The sequence below is a fragment of the Sciurus carolinensis genome, unplaced genomic scaffold, assembly GCF_902686445.1.
Source record: "Sciurus carolinensis unplaced genomic scaffold, mSciCar1.2, whole genome shotgun sequence".
NCBI lineage: Eukaryota > Metazoa > Chordata > Mammalia > Rodentia > Sciuridae > Sciurus > Sciurus carolinensis.
The window spans coordinates 3,959,258-3,974,375 of NW_025920120.1; the positions used below are offsets into that span (position 1 = coordinate 3,959,258).

The 15,118-nt window shown below is 33.7% G+C and overlaps 1 pseudogene; it reads left to right on the top strand.

The window, feature by feature from the left end:
- Nucleotides 1-3,712: 3,712 nt before the first annotated feature.
- LOC124973745 (coiled-coil domain-containing protein 138-like) overlaps nt 3,713-15,118 on the top strand; it is a 75,360-nt pseudogene continuing 63,954 nt past the window's right edge.

Here is a 15,118-nt window from a genome sequence, read left to right on the forward strand (position 1 = left end):
ACATACATATAACCATCTTAGTTACATGCAAACTTGTTGAAACTTGCCCTTTACTTACATAGACTTTCTTAGCATCACACAAGCACTTTCTTACCCAGAAACATTTCTTTTTCCCTTTTATTAAATATATTTCCATACCCAGAACCTTTTATTTTCTCTTTCCTATTTATTGACCCCTTTTTGTTCACATTCTGAAACAACTCTTATGAAATTTCTGAATTCAGATAAATTACTCTATTTTAATAAGACTAAATCTTTTGTTGTTTATAGTACTCTAATTGAAACACAGTTGAAACTTTTGGAACCCTTTGTATATAGAATTGCACTTGTTTAGTAGTGAGGATACAAAGTAATTGTAAGCCTTTTTATTTACCAACCTATGAAAACACCAATAATGTTTAAGTATGTTACCCCATGTAATTTAAAGAGTTAAAAGTACTCGATGTTATTTAACAATTAGCATTTTAACTTTGTAAATTAATCAGATGTCTCTACAAAAACATTTGAGTAATACCATACATGTTAACTCTAATTCACTTATTCTGCAAAAACCAAGATATCAGACAAGTGTCCTGAACAGTATTTGTTGTCTCTCTTTCCTGTTGAAGAAAAGTCCTAGAAACAATTGATATTAGACATTTTATTAACATCAATATTTTATTAGCTTGACCACCTAGAGACTTGCAAGTTATTTTCAAGGACATTTTACTTTTCTTAGTTTACCCAATTTGAATTGAACCTTTAAATCATGTGAATTAAAAGTATCTGGATCCATTTTTAAATTTTAATTTTAGGAGCACTCAGTTTTGATACAGACAAAACATGACATCAGACAGCACAACATACACATAACACAAAATCAAAGGCCTTGAAACTTTATAGGTGAATCTCCATTGCAATGTAACAGATGTTCAAAAACTCTAGTTGAATCAAAAAAAAAATCATGAGCTCAAAAAAACATAATTAAAAAAGAACAAAAGTCCTGGAAAAATCAATTCAGGTTTGGACGCAGAAAATTGTGAAACAACTATCTCCCAATATTTGTGGGGACTGCGGCTACTATATTATACTCCTTACTAGGACATGCCACTGATGGTTGGGCTGGTTCTAAGAGCTGAGAGTGCAGGGTCACCATGTGTGGTGTGTGTTTGCCCCATCTCTTCTTTAGTCTACACAGTAAATCCTCCTCTTCATCTGAACTATCCTCACATCCAGTTTCATTTTCCTTGTCTGTCTATGATCTTATTGACGCCCTTTCTAATGCTTTTATTTCCTCCAAAACTTGACTTCCCTCTGTAAGGGGCTCAACAAATTTTTCCTTATTTGTGTCTAGACACCCTCTCACTAAAGACCATATAGCCATAGTTCCAACAGGCAGTGGATCTTGTCGATCTGCCCTATGAAGATCCTCTCCAAGATGTTCCCACTGGAATATTTAATAATCCTTCATCTAAAAACCAAGGAGCTACCTTCTCTATTGTATCTAAAAATGTTCTAGCAGTTTTACTTTTTAAAGGTGTACCATTGGCCTTAAGCAGTTCCTGTAAGGGTTGTTGCATATGAACTTTTGATTTTTTAGACTCCATCTTGTACAATGTAAGCTGCGTTCCACGTGCTTATCTAGTCCTTGAACCGCCTTTCCAGGGTGTCGCCGCCTTTCGCGTGCTACCTTCACTTTAATACCTTTAATGTGGACCGCCTTTCGCTTAGTCCAGGTAGCTGCCTTTCGCGTGCTACTTTCACTTTAATACCTTTAATGTGGACCGCCTTTCGCTTAGTCCAGGTAGCTGCCTTTCGCGTGCTACTTTCACTTTAATGTGGACCGCCTTTCGCTTAGTCTTGATAGTCGCGTACCGCGAACATCAAGGCTGCCTTTCACCTGTTTACTTTTGCTTCTGGATAGTCGCGCACCGCGAACATCAAGGCTGCCTTTCAAGGCTGCCTTTCACCTGTTTATTTTTTTTGACCTTTTTATAACCGGTTTAACTTGTTAAAAAATTTTAAAATATCTTACCTTGTTTTCTTTATAAAGTTTTCAGTTTCCCGGATTTCGGCACCACTTATCACTGCCCTCCGCCGGCGGAGGCAATGATAACGCGTATGCTTCCTTTTCACATGAACAAAAAAGCCCAAAAGACAAAGACCAACAAATGACGAACAATGAACGACGAACAATGCCCAACAAACAATGCTCAACAAACAATGCTCTTTATTCGAGGAAGTGTCTGGGTTATATAGCAAGCATAAGCCAATCAGAGTCAGCCTGAGATCAGTCTCTAGGCAGTTACAAGGATCACCTCATATACAGCAGCCAATCAGAGTTACTGAGCATGTGGGGAGAGCATGATAACAATGTAATACAATAATGGCAACAAGAGGGCACGCAGCGAGCATGAGTCAGCAGTGTTAGCTGTTTGTTGCAAACCAGGGGCCCCAGACTGAGGTCCTCGATGTTGCAAACTGGGCCACCCCGGCTCAGTGCCAGACTAGGGTGGGGTCCGCTGTACCCCGACATTCTTCTTTATGGCTGAACCATACTCCATTGTTTATATATACCAGTTTCTTTATCCATTCATCTGTTGAAGGGCATCTAGGTTGGTTCCACAATCTACCTATTGTGAATTGAGCTGCTATGAACCTTGATCTTGCAGTATTACTGTAGTACACTAATTTTAAGTTCTTTGGGTATAAACTGAGGAGTGGGATAACTGAGTCAAAAGGGGAGTCCATTCCAAGTTTTCTGAGGATTTTCCACACTGCTTTCCAGAGTGGCTGTACCCATTTGCAGCTCCACCAGCAATGTAAAAGTGTGCCTTTTTCCCCACATCCACACCAACATCTATTATTGTTTGTGTTCTTGATAATAGCCATTCTAATTGGAGTAAGATAAAATCTTAGAGTTGTTTTAATTTCTCTTTCTCTAATTTCTAGAGATGTCGAACATTTTTTTATATATTTATTAATCACCTCTATATCTGCTTATGTAAAATGTCTGCAGTTCTTTGGTCCATTTATTGATTGGGTTCTTTGTATTTTTGGTGTAAAGTTTTATAAGTTCTTTATAAATTTTGGAGATAAGTTCTCTATGTGAAGTAAGTGTAGAAAAGATTTTCTCCCACTGTGTAGGCTGTCTTTTAACATTATTGATTGTATCCTTTAGTGAGAAAAAGCTTTTTGTTTGAGTCCATCCCATTTATTGATTCTTGCTTTGATTTATTGTGCTTTGGGAGTCTTGTTAAGGAAGTCTGATCCTAAGCCGATATGATAAAATTCAGGTCTACTTTGTCTTCTATTTAATGCAGCATCTCTGGTATAATTCCTAAGTCACTGATGCATTTTGAGTTGAGTTTTATCTAGGGTGAGGAATAGAGGCTTAATTTCATTTTAGTGCATTAGGATTTATAGTTTTGCCAGCACCATTTGTTGAACAGGCTATCTTTTCTCCATTGTATGTTTTTAGCTCCTTTGTCTAGTATGAGGTAACAGTATTTGTGTGGGTTTGTCTCTGTGTCTTCTCTTATGTACCATTGGTATGCCTATCTATTTTGGTGTCAATACCAATCTGTTTTTGTTGCTATTGTTCTGTGGTATAGTTTAAGGTCTGGTATTGTGATACATCCTTTTTTTGTGGTACTGGGGACTAGAACCCAGGGCCTTGTGTATACAATGCATAAGTCAGTGTTTAATGGCATAATATTTTGTTACTTCCTCCATGCAGAAATCCCAGAGTGGGGAAATAACTAGTACAACTGACAGTGTGTATACAGGTGGAACTGAAGTAACTGCAGAATTGTTCTGTAAATCTGAAGAACCTGATTCTATTACCAAACCTATTAGTTCACCATCTGTTTCCTCTGAAACTGTGGACAAACCAGTAGATTTGTCTACTAGAAAGGGCACTGATACAGAATCTACAAGCCAAGGTAATACTTAATGTGTGTCTCTAATAATGTATTACATGAAAGTACACCTGTATGTTTGAGAAGATATAAAGGGGCATAAAATATAAGCAGTACTAAGAAGGAAACTCATACTGCCTTGCCAACAAAGAAAAACATGTATCTTTATTGTCAGACTTGTGATTACAGGTATTACATAGTATTGTGACTCTTGACCTGTTTGCCTGAACATAAAACATAATAGTTTACTTACATGGTGACTTTCTTTGTGATAATATTTTTAATTTAGTATTGCTTAATGGTACTAAGAATTGTACCAGGCATGCTTTAACACATCCGCAGTACTTTTTATTTTTTATTCTGAGGCAGAGCCTTGCTAAGTTGCTGAGGCTGGTCTTAAACTGGTGTTCTTTCTGCTTCAGCTTCCTGCATTGCTGAGATTATAGGCATGCATCACCACACCTGACTATACTTTGTATGTGTGTGTGTGTGTGTGTGTGTGTGTGTGTGTGTGTGTTTGTGTATGTGTATCTGTGTGTATTCTTAACTGATGTTGGTAGTAAGATGATACTGGCTTTGTAGAATGAGTTTGGAAGAGGTGTTTGTCTTTCAGTTTTATAGAATAATTAAAGGAGTATTGGTGGTATTTAACCAATCTTGGAAATTCAACTGTGAATTCTTCTAATCCTGGGCTTTTTTTATGTTAGGAGACTTTATTACTGCAAATGGATTGCATATGCATGTGGAATTTCATTATTTGTTGTTGATCTGTTTATACATTTTATATCCTATTGGTTCAATTTCAGTAGGTTATTTGTGTCTAGATATATGTCCATTTCTTGTAGATTTTACAGTTTATTGGTTAGAAGTTTTCCAAATATCCCCTATGATCCTCTGGATTTCATTGGCATCTATTGTAATATATCTCTTTTCAACTTTAATTTTATTTATTTTGGATGTTCTCTTTGTTTTGGATAATTTCACTATGGGTTTGTTAATTTTGTCTATCTTTTCAAAGAACCAACTTTTTTTGTACATTTAGTCTCTGTTTTATTTCTGCTTTGATTTTTATTATTTCTTTTTAAAGACCTTGAGATGCATAATTGAGTTACTTCTTTGAGGTCTACCAAGTTTTTTTTTTTTTAATGTATGCACTTATAAAGTTATAAACCTACCTCTTCTAATTACTTTCTCTGTGTCCCATAGGTTCTGGTGGATTGTATTTCCATTTTCATTTGAGTCTATGAATTTTAAATCTCCCTCCTGATTTCTTCAATGACCTGCTACTCATTCAGAAGTGTAGTTTTCAATCTCCATGTATTTGTATAATGGCTGCAGTTACTCTTGCCATCGATTTGTAATTTCCTTCTGTTGTTATAAGATGCAAGAAAAATTTCAACTTGTTTTTATTTGTTGAACTTACTTCCATGCTGAAAATGTAGTCTACTTTAGAGAAAATTCTATATACTGAAGAAAAAAATGTGTTCTGTACACCTGTTAAATGAAATAGTCTGAGATGGTAAGTCCATTTGATCTGTACTGTAATTCTAATGTTTCTCAGTTGATTTGGGGGGCACAGCAGTTCTGGAAGATCTATCTCTTGGTAACATGAAGGTATAGAAATCACCCACCATTATTGAATTGAGGCTGGTCTCTCCCTATAAGTCCTGTAATATGTTTTATAAATTTGGATTCTATGACATTGGTACATCTCTATTTACAACCATTACATCTTCTTGAGATGGATTATTCCTTTTTCTCAGAGCATAAGGACCTACTTTGTCTCATGACTGATTTGAGGTCAGTTTTGTTATATATAAGTCTGGTTACTCTTGCTTACTTTAGGATTCCATTTGATGGAAATTGCATTCTCCATCCTTTCATTTTCAGTTTATGAATGAATGTTTTTGGTAGTGAGGTGGAGTTTTTGCATAAGCAGATGGAACTTTTTAAAAATTCTATTAGGTAGTCTGTGTCTTTTAATTAGAGAATTCACATCATTTTCATTAAGGAATACATTGAAAATATATTGAAAGTAATATACTAGTTCATGTCATCATTATTTTTCTTTTGGTTGTTTTGAGAATTTTGTGTTCATTTCTTTCTTTCTTATTCATCTTAAATTTTTTGTTGATTTACTGATACAATCATGTTTGATTTTTACTTGTTCCTCTTTTGCTTAACTCCCCTTCTAGTGAGATCTATTCATTATTATTCTTTTCTGGTTTACTGTATGGTTCCTCCTCTGAGTGTAGGATAATGTATGGTTTAGTAGATATGAATTCTTTTAATTTATGCTTACCTTAGAAATCCTATCTCTTCTTTGATTCTGAAAGATACATTTTCTGGATATAATAGTTTAGCTTGGCAGTTTTGTTCTTCCAGGTCTTGAAATCTATCAGTTCATGCCCTCCTGGCCTATAGAGTTTTGTTGAGAAATCTTTTATTATTCTGATGGGTTTTCCTTTATAAATTATTTGGTGCTTCTCTATTGCAGTTTTAATAGTCCTCCTTCTGTATTTTTAGCAGTTTAACTATGATGTTAATGGAGAGGTTCTATTCTGGTCATTTCTATTTGGTGCTCCATTATCATTTCAAGATTGGGAAATTTTCTTGTTACTTCACTGAATAAGTTTTGTATGCCTTTAACCTGTATCTCTATTCCTTCCTCTAGAACTATGAGTCTCTTTTTTTATAGCTACTTTTTTTTTTCTTGTGGTGCTGGGGATTTAACTTAGGGCCTTGTGCTTGCAAGGCAAACAGTCTACAAACGAGTTATATCCCCAGCCCCGAGTCTTGCTTTTTGTTTAAACTATTTTTTTTATTTGCTCTAATTTGTTGTACATGACAGTAGATTGCATTTATACATTTTGATAGATCATACATAAATGGAGGTAATCTCATTTTTCTGATTGGACATATTGCAGGATCACATCAGTCATGCAATCATACATGCATATGAGAGAATAATGTCTGTTTCACTCCACTATCTTTTCTTCCCCCAAACCCCTTCCACTCCCTTCACTCCCCTCTACCTAATGTAGAGTAACTATTCTTTCCTATCCCTCCCTTCTTCTTGTGAATTAGCTTCTGCATCTCAGAGAAAATATTCAGCCTTTGGTTCTTCGGGTTTGGCTTATTTTACTTAGCATGATATTCTCCAACTCCATCCATTTACCAACAAGTGCTATATGAGTCTTAAGCTTGATCTTTTTAATGTTGTTCCAAAGTTTTTATATGAACATACTATTTATAGTTTCTTGGTAACACTTCCTTTTTAATAAGTCCAAATGTTCTAGTTCATCCACCCTGTGTTCAAACTCTGAAAATTTTTTTCTGCTTGGTCTAATCTATTGGTGAGACTTGGAACTGGGGTTTTTATCTTGACTTATTGAGTATTTTATTTGCACAATTTCTGTTTGTCTTTTTCCCAGAATCTCTCTTTATTAAATTGCTCTTTCATATTGCATTGTATTCCTTAATTTATTCATCTGCTTATGTGTATCTTCTTTGAATTCATTTAATCATTTTTTAAGATACTGTTAATTATAGATGGACACAATATCTTTATTTCATTTATTTATCTTTCTTTGGTATGGAGGATTGAACCCAGTGCCTCACATGTGTGAGGCAAGCATTCTACCACTGAGCTATGTACAACACCAGCCCTCATTTGATTTTTTGAATAATCAGTTTTTAATCTTCTTTGTTCCAGTATTTTATCTCCATTGGTACTTATGGATTTGGTTCCTGGGGAGTTATAAACTTGAAGAGTCATGTTGCTTTGTTTCATGTTTTTGTGTTTCTGTCTTGAGACTTTCACATCTGTTGAATTAGTGATCTCTTCCAGTATTATGTGAGGGTCTTCTTAGTAACTTTCTTTTTACATTGTGTTGTGGGATATTGTTTTTTTGTGTAGTGTTGAGATTCATTGCAAATGGAGTTTATGCTGTAGTTTTCTTTAAGTTCCTTAGACTGTGTTTGGTGAATTTTGACTCTGAGTACTTTCTCAGAATCTGAGGGCTATGCTTTCTTTGTAGGCCTTCTGTGAGTATGATGAAGACAGTGGAATATACAAAGTATACTTTACATGGCTGTTTCTCTTAGCACTGTACAGTGTAAGAAGACTTGGGTGCAGCCGATGCTAGGGCCCCTTAATAGTGGTATGGTAACAACAGTCATGTTATTTCTCTGTTGTTGCTCAGGGGCTGTAGAAGTCTTCGTCCATCCCTGTCATCTGTTCATACTTGCAGCCAGGTTGTCTGCTGAGTACTTTTCTCTACCCTATTTTTATGTTGAAGAATCCATCAAACTTTGAGGAAGACTCAGTCCTGGATAGATTAAGGTACAATTTCTGTCAGCTGGGTCAGGGCTAAAGCTCAGTGTCATAACATCCACCATGTTCCAGGTACTGGACTTAATCCATAGTACTAGTTTCAGAAGAGAAAATGACCACCAGTAACAACAAACAACTTGAAAGCAGATCATATATCAACATACAATAAAAACATATAAAAAAGAACCTCTACAACCCCAATAACCAGAGAGAAGAAAAGGGTACTCATAGTATAAAATAGGTTAAAAATTAGACCTTAATGAAAGTAAAATTAATATTGAAATAGCTGGGCACATTGACTCATACCTATAATCCCATCTACTCTGGAGGCTGAGGCAGGACTATTTCAAGTTTGATATTAGCCTGGGTATTTAATGATTCCATTTTGGTTCAGTCTCACAGAGTAGGAGGTAAGCCTTGAGTTCCTCTAATCTACCATATTCAGGAGTTCTTGATTCCAGTTTTCTCTAAAGTTGCATTTAGGTGACATACAGATAAAAAACCATTTGGTGGATGGAGTCTTATTGTAGGAGGCTAGGATTAGATAATTAGTATGTGTTGTTACTATACCTTTTTTATTGATAGATGATTTGGATATCTACTTCTCTAGAGATAAAGTTGGTTACTTGAAATATCCTGATGAAAGAAAACTTTGCACAACACATTTTTGCAGTTCATTCAAGCACTTAAATGTGAATTGGTTAAGTATTCTGAATTATTACTGTTATTTTTCACTCAGTACTTCAAGAAACTGAGAAAGGGAAAAGGGCAAATTGTTCTTGTGTTTGCTTTTCCTTGAGGAGATGAATAAGCACTCTGGGGCCCACTGAATATTTGAAAAGACTAATTTATTAATTTTTGCTGAGAATTTCTTATTAAAGCATAGACAACTTGTGTTTAGTGGCATAATGGAAAGGTAAATTATTTGCCTAATTTAAGAGATAAAAAATTACTTATGTGTGTATTCATCCACACATAAGGAAATGAAAACTGTTCTCTTTTCTTTAAAAAATGAACTCAGAAAAAAAACTGCAGTATAGGATTTTGGGGTGGTGACATTCAAACCAGTGTCTATTGTAGATCCAATAAGATTAAGCACTGCACACGAAGTAGTTGGGAAAACCATTGAAGGGGATGTAGTAACCAAAAATGTATCATGGAGTACTGTGCTAAACAGGGTTATAGTTTTATAAAGGAAATAATGGTGAAATGAATGTTCATTTAAATCTTTAATTATAACTGTTTGTGAGTGGAAGAAATACTGTGGGTCTCAAAAAGAAAAAAACATTTTGAAATAATGTAAAACTATAAAGATGTGTGCATATACAAAATGAAATGTTGAAATAAACAATTGTGCTTAAATATCTCTATATTATTAACATAACCATATTTGGGAGGTTGAATATTTTAAATAAATTGCCTCTTTTTCTCCTTAAATGAGTTGATTCATGTAAAGCACTTTGAACATTGCTGGATACATAGTAAAATACTCATATATTAACTGTTTTCATTATTGATAGTACTCTTTAATTTGTCATTCACACAATAATCAATTCAAGACCAGTACATGAGGTAGACTGAACGTAGAATAAGAAAAGTGGAAAATAATTTAATAATTATTCCTTCCTAGAAATTATGATATTTTAGTCATTTTATGTTTATATAAGTGACATGGGTATAATTCCAAGTTCTAATTTGAAGGTTTTGGATTATGAAGGTTTTCACACCATTGGACTTTTTCACAGTTCCTGTCTACAATCTATCTAAGAAGTACCCTGTCCAGCACAGTGGCTACAGACCACATGTAGCTATTGAGAACTTGAAATGTGGCTGGTCTGAATTGAGATTCTGTAAGTCTAAAATACACATTGGTTTTGAAAGACTTAGCATGGATAAAAGAAAGTAAAATGTCTTCTTAATAATTTTTATATTGATTTATGTCAAAGTGGTAACATTGCAGTTATGCCAAATTAAATAGAATATATTGTTAAAGTTTACCTTTTTCTTTATTTTTAGTGTTCATCCAGAAATTTTTAAATGACCTATGTGTCTTGAATTTCTTTTGAACAGTGCTGCTCTAGAAATTTCTAGTCTAATATGATCTTTTAAGAGAAACCTGGGATTCTAGTTCCATTTCAGTCTTTACTAGTCATGTCACTGTCAGTTACTTAATTTCTCAAGAGTTCAGTTTCATCAGGGTGAACTTTATTTCTTTACCTAATATAGATAATAGTATGTGCTGTATCTCTCTCACTGAATTACTGGGGATTAGCAGAAAGAATTTGGCAGTTCTAGAGCACTCTACAGATATATGTCATTTCTAATCAGGCTTATGTAATGACTAGAAAAGGTTTAAGGATGCTTAGTGGGTCATCAAAATCAATAATGGTTCATTTTTACTTTTTTGTCTTTTACATGTTTATTTATTGCATTTAAAAAATGTTTGTGTTTCACATTTTTTTCTCACTTGTTATGCTCCTAATATTTAAAAAATAAATTTTATTCTTTTGAAATACTATAATAAACTTCCAGGTTTCTGTTATAGATTTTTTTTAAAGCCTAGATGATGAACTGGATTTTTTTTCATGACTTGAAAAATTGGGAAATAGAAGAAGTGATTGAGAATGATCATAGTTAGTCCCTCCAAAATAACCAGTCTTTTAAAAAATGGAAAAATGTAACATATATATATATATACATATATATGTATATATATGTGTGTGTATGTATTTTTCATTTTAAATAGGAATTTTGGGGCTGGGGCTGGGGCTCAATGACAGAATGCTTGCCTATCATGTGTGAGGCACTGGGTTCACTCCTTAGCACCACATAAAAATAAAATAAAAGCATTTTATGCATCTACAACTACAAAAAATTTTAAATAGTAATTTTTTTTGGCACACATAAAATTTGCCTTTTAATAATAACACTGGTCCTTAGGAGTATTTCTGTTTTCTGGGTATTTCTATGTTCTGAAATTTTTAAACCATGAGATGGTTACTGTGCTTGTTATAAACTAGAGAAGAGAAAAGTGAACTTCATTATTTTCCAGTTGTATGCCTGTGCTTTCAAAACTTCTCAAGATAAGTTAATAACAATACTTCCATGATGCCTTCAATTCTTTTTCATGTCAGTGTTTGTTAGAAAGTCAGTAAATGATTGTGGTAGTTTTTTCCTAACCCTAAAATTTTGAAAGGACAGTACAGATTATTTATAGTATGGCTTCCTCGACACTGAACTAGTAGCATCTCTCTGTGTACCTGTCTTCCTTTCATAGGTTTGTCAGGATTTCATGCAAAGAGGCAACCAGTGATGAATCCTTTTGGCTTTTGTCTGTAAGGATTCCAGCTCTGTTGTTGATTCTCTCTTTTTTTTTCTTTCAAATATGTTGTCTGTACACAATAAATACTCATTTTCCCCTTTCTCCCTTCTCCTTCATTTCCTTTGACATATGGATCTCAGTGTTTGAAGACAATAAAGATTCTTTCAACTTGGGGTTGGGTCTTCCCACTAAAAACATAGATTAAACTATTTTAAAATCTAAATGTATATGAAAGTTGACCAAAAATGTAAGGAGTGCTCAGACAAGAAATTGGTGAGGTGGGAACTTGGAGAGGCAAGCAAAACACTGAATTGGTCTTACTTTTAGTGTATTTACTGAACTGAATGACGTGAAACTTTTCTTTCTTAAAAATTAATTCAGGGTCTGTCTAAGATGCTGGACTCCTTCAAGCTAAAGCAATTTAAAATCACTGCTTAGAGAGCATTTTATGCTCTAATTATTAGAAGAAAATGAATTCTGATGCTATAGTGTTGGCAGGGACGTGAACTAAAAGCAACTTACTTATCCACTGCATTTGGGAGTAAATTAATGTAACCACTTTGGAATAAAATGGAATCAACAGTAAAGTTGAACCTGTGCATATAGCATAGTATATGTTTACTACAATCACATGCCCCAGAAAATCTCTTGAACTTGTGTATCAGATGCATGACTGTGTAGCATCTGTATAGCCAAAGCAGCTCAAATACCTCTCTTTGGGAGAAATTTTTCATGTATTTATTAAATAGGATAAAGTAGTGAAAGTTTTTGAGCCCATTATTCTGAAATCATCATGGGTAGATTTTAGAGAACTTATTACTATTTAAAGAAGGATGTTATAGAAATCATTATAGACATATAGTTGAAATTGGGAAAAACAAACAACAACTGTGTGGGGGGTATGTGTCAAAATTGCTTTAATATTTCTTTTACTTTGGACAAATTTTGTTACAAATATTAACTGATTAATTTTATAAATTAATGTATCATGTTTTAATTGTGTGCACCCTCCCAACTACTTTCTCTTACTCTTTTCTTTCACTGTTTTTCTTCTCCTTCCCTAAAATACCTTCTCTACTTTCATTTTATCTTTCTTTCCTAACAGTTTCCATGGATGAGGGAAAACATGTGACACTTGTCTTTCTGAGTTTGGCTTATTTCACTTAACAAGAGAAACTCCAGTACCATCTGCTTTCCTGCAAATGACATGTTTGTTTCTTTTTTATGACTGAATAATATTCCATATGTATATATGTCATATTTTCTTTACCTATCCATCTATTAACAGCACCTAGGATGATTCCTTAAGTTGGTTATTGTTAGTAATGCTGCAATAAAAATAGGTATGCAAGTATCTTTTTTGTATGCTGACTTCATTTCCTCCAGAAATATAGCTAGGAATGTTATATAGTTGCATCATATGGTAATTCTGTTTTTAAATTTTTGAGGAACCTGCCTACTGTTTTCTATAATGGCTGTACTAATTGACATTCACACCAACAATGTGCAAGTGTTTCTTTTTCACATCCTTGTCAGCATTTGTTATTTTTGGTTTCTTGACTAGCTGTTTTTTGACTAGGCAGAGTGGAATCTCAGTGTAGTTTTGATTTGTATTTCCCTGATGGCCAAAGATGTTGAGCACTTTTTCACATATTTATTGACCATTTATACTTGCTTTTGAGAAGTGTCTGTGCAGGCTCTTTGCCCATATTGGTTGGATTACTTGCTCTTTTGTTGATAACTTTTTTGTGTTTATAATTCTGGATGTTTATCTTCTTTCAGATGAATAGTTGGCAAATACTTTCTGCCATTCTGTAGGATCTCTCTTAACTCTCTTCTTTCTTTTGCTGTGTGGAAGGTTTAAAATTTGGTGTAATCCCATTTTTCAATTCTTGCTACCATTTCCTGAATTATTAGGATTTATTTTTTGAGTTGATTCATGTACAGGGTGAGACATAGGGGTCTAGTTTCAATTGTCTACATTTGAATATCCAATTTTCCCAGTACCACTTGTTGAAGAGGCTATCTTCTTTCCAATGTGTTTTTGGCTACTTTGCAAGAACCAGATAAATATAGAGGCATGAGTTTATTTCTGAGTCCTCTAATTCCATTGTTTTTTGTATTTCTTTTTTGTGTCAATACCATGATATTTTTGTTACCATTTAAATGCATTCTAGCATATTTGAAATCAGGAACCATGCTGCCTCTAGCCTTGCTCTATAATTTTTCCTCAGGATTGCTTTGGCAACTTTGGATCTTTTATGCTTTCTTCTGAATTTCAGGATTTTTTCCCTATTTCTGTGAAGAATGTCATTGGTATTTTGATGGGAATTGCATTGAATTTGTAGATTGCCTTTTGATAGTTTGGCCATTTTAACAATGTTAATTCTCCTAGTATATGAACGTGGGATGTTCTTTCATCTTTATTTTCTAGTGTCTTCAGTTTCTTAAGCATTTTATAATTCTTAATGTAGAGATTTTTACTGCCTCATAAATAAGGACTTTTTAGATATAAGTGATAGAAATTGAAAAGAAAAATAAGGCAATAATTAACATTGTATTTGGACTTCTTGTTAGTTGGTTACTGAGAAGGGTGTGTTAAGCTTCTGAAGTGATATTCCATTTCATATTCTAGGCAGTTAATACATAGTGTTCTCATGCATTTTAAAATAATTAAATCTGAAATAATTTCATACTTAGAGAAAAATTGCATGAAGGATTCCTGTATACTTTTAACCCAAATTTTCTAAATATTAACATTTTACTGTATTTGCTATAACATTCTTTCTTTTCTGCAATTTTTCACAATACTGTAATTTTATACTTAAAATAATTTTTCTTGAAGGTTACTCAAACTATTTGGAGCTATAATAAAGTTTATAATTAAAATTTTGTTTACTTTGCATTTGACCTGCCAACAAATAAGGTCTCATCAAGACCTCAGACTGAATGTTACAATGTCACTGACTCTTCTTTGAAAAGTGCCAGTTGTCCAAAATCCAAAGTGTCAAACAAGCAGACTTTACTTCCACATCAGATAAATCAGGTATATGATGAGTTATTTCAAATACATCTGAAACTGCAGGTAAGATCTAAATACTGATTTGAGAATTCAGAAATATTTATATTCTAGGCACTAAGTATTTGCAAAATTTGAATAAAAATTTAATTAATATAGATAATTGGGTTAAGGCAAGTTCAGAAGGGAACAAACACAACTTGTAGGAATTGTTGAGTTTGAAAATATAGAGAATGAAAGACAAATATTGTTAGTAGTGATTTTTTTTCTGTGGGCATGTGTATTAGGCTTCAGATTATCCCACATTCTATGTTTATCCTCTTCCCATCCAATTATTCAGAAACAAATCTACAGGTAAAGTGTGCTTTTTGAACTAGGTATTCGAGATTCATTGTTTTAAGTATTACATAGTAAGAAGTTTCCTTGTCAACTCTAACTAAAATGTATATTTGAAACTTCTTGCAGTTTATCTTTTCTTTGGTGTTTGTTTCTAAAGGGTATAATTTATATATTTATCACATTTCCACTAGGAGTACAGAAAG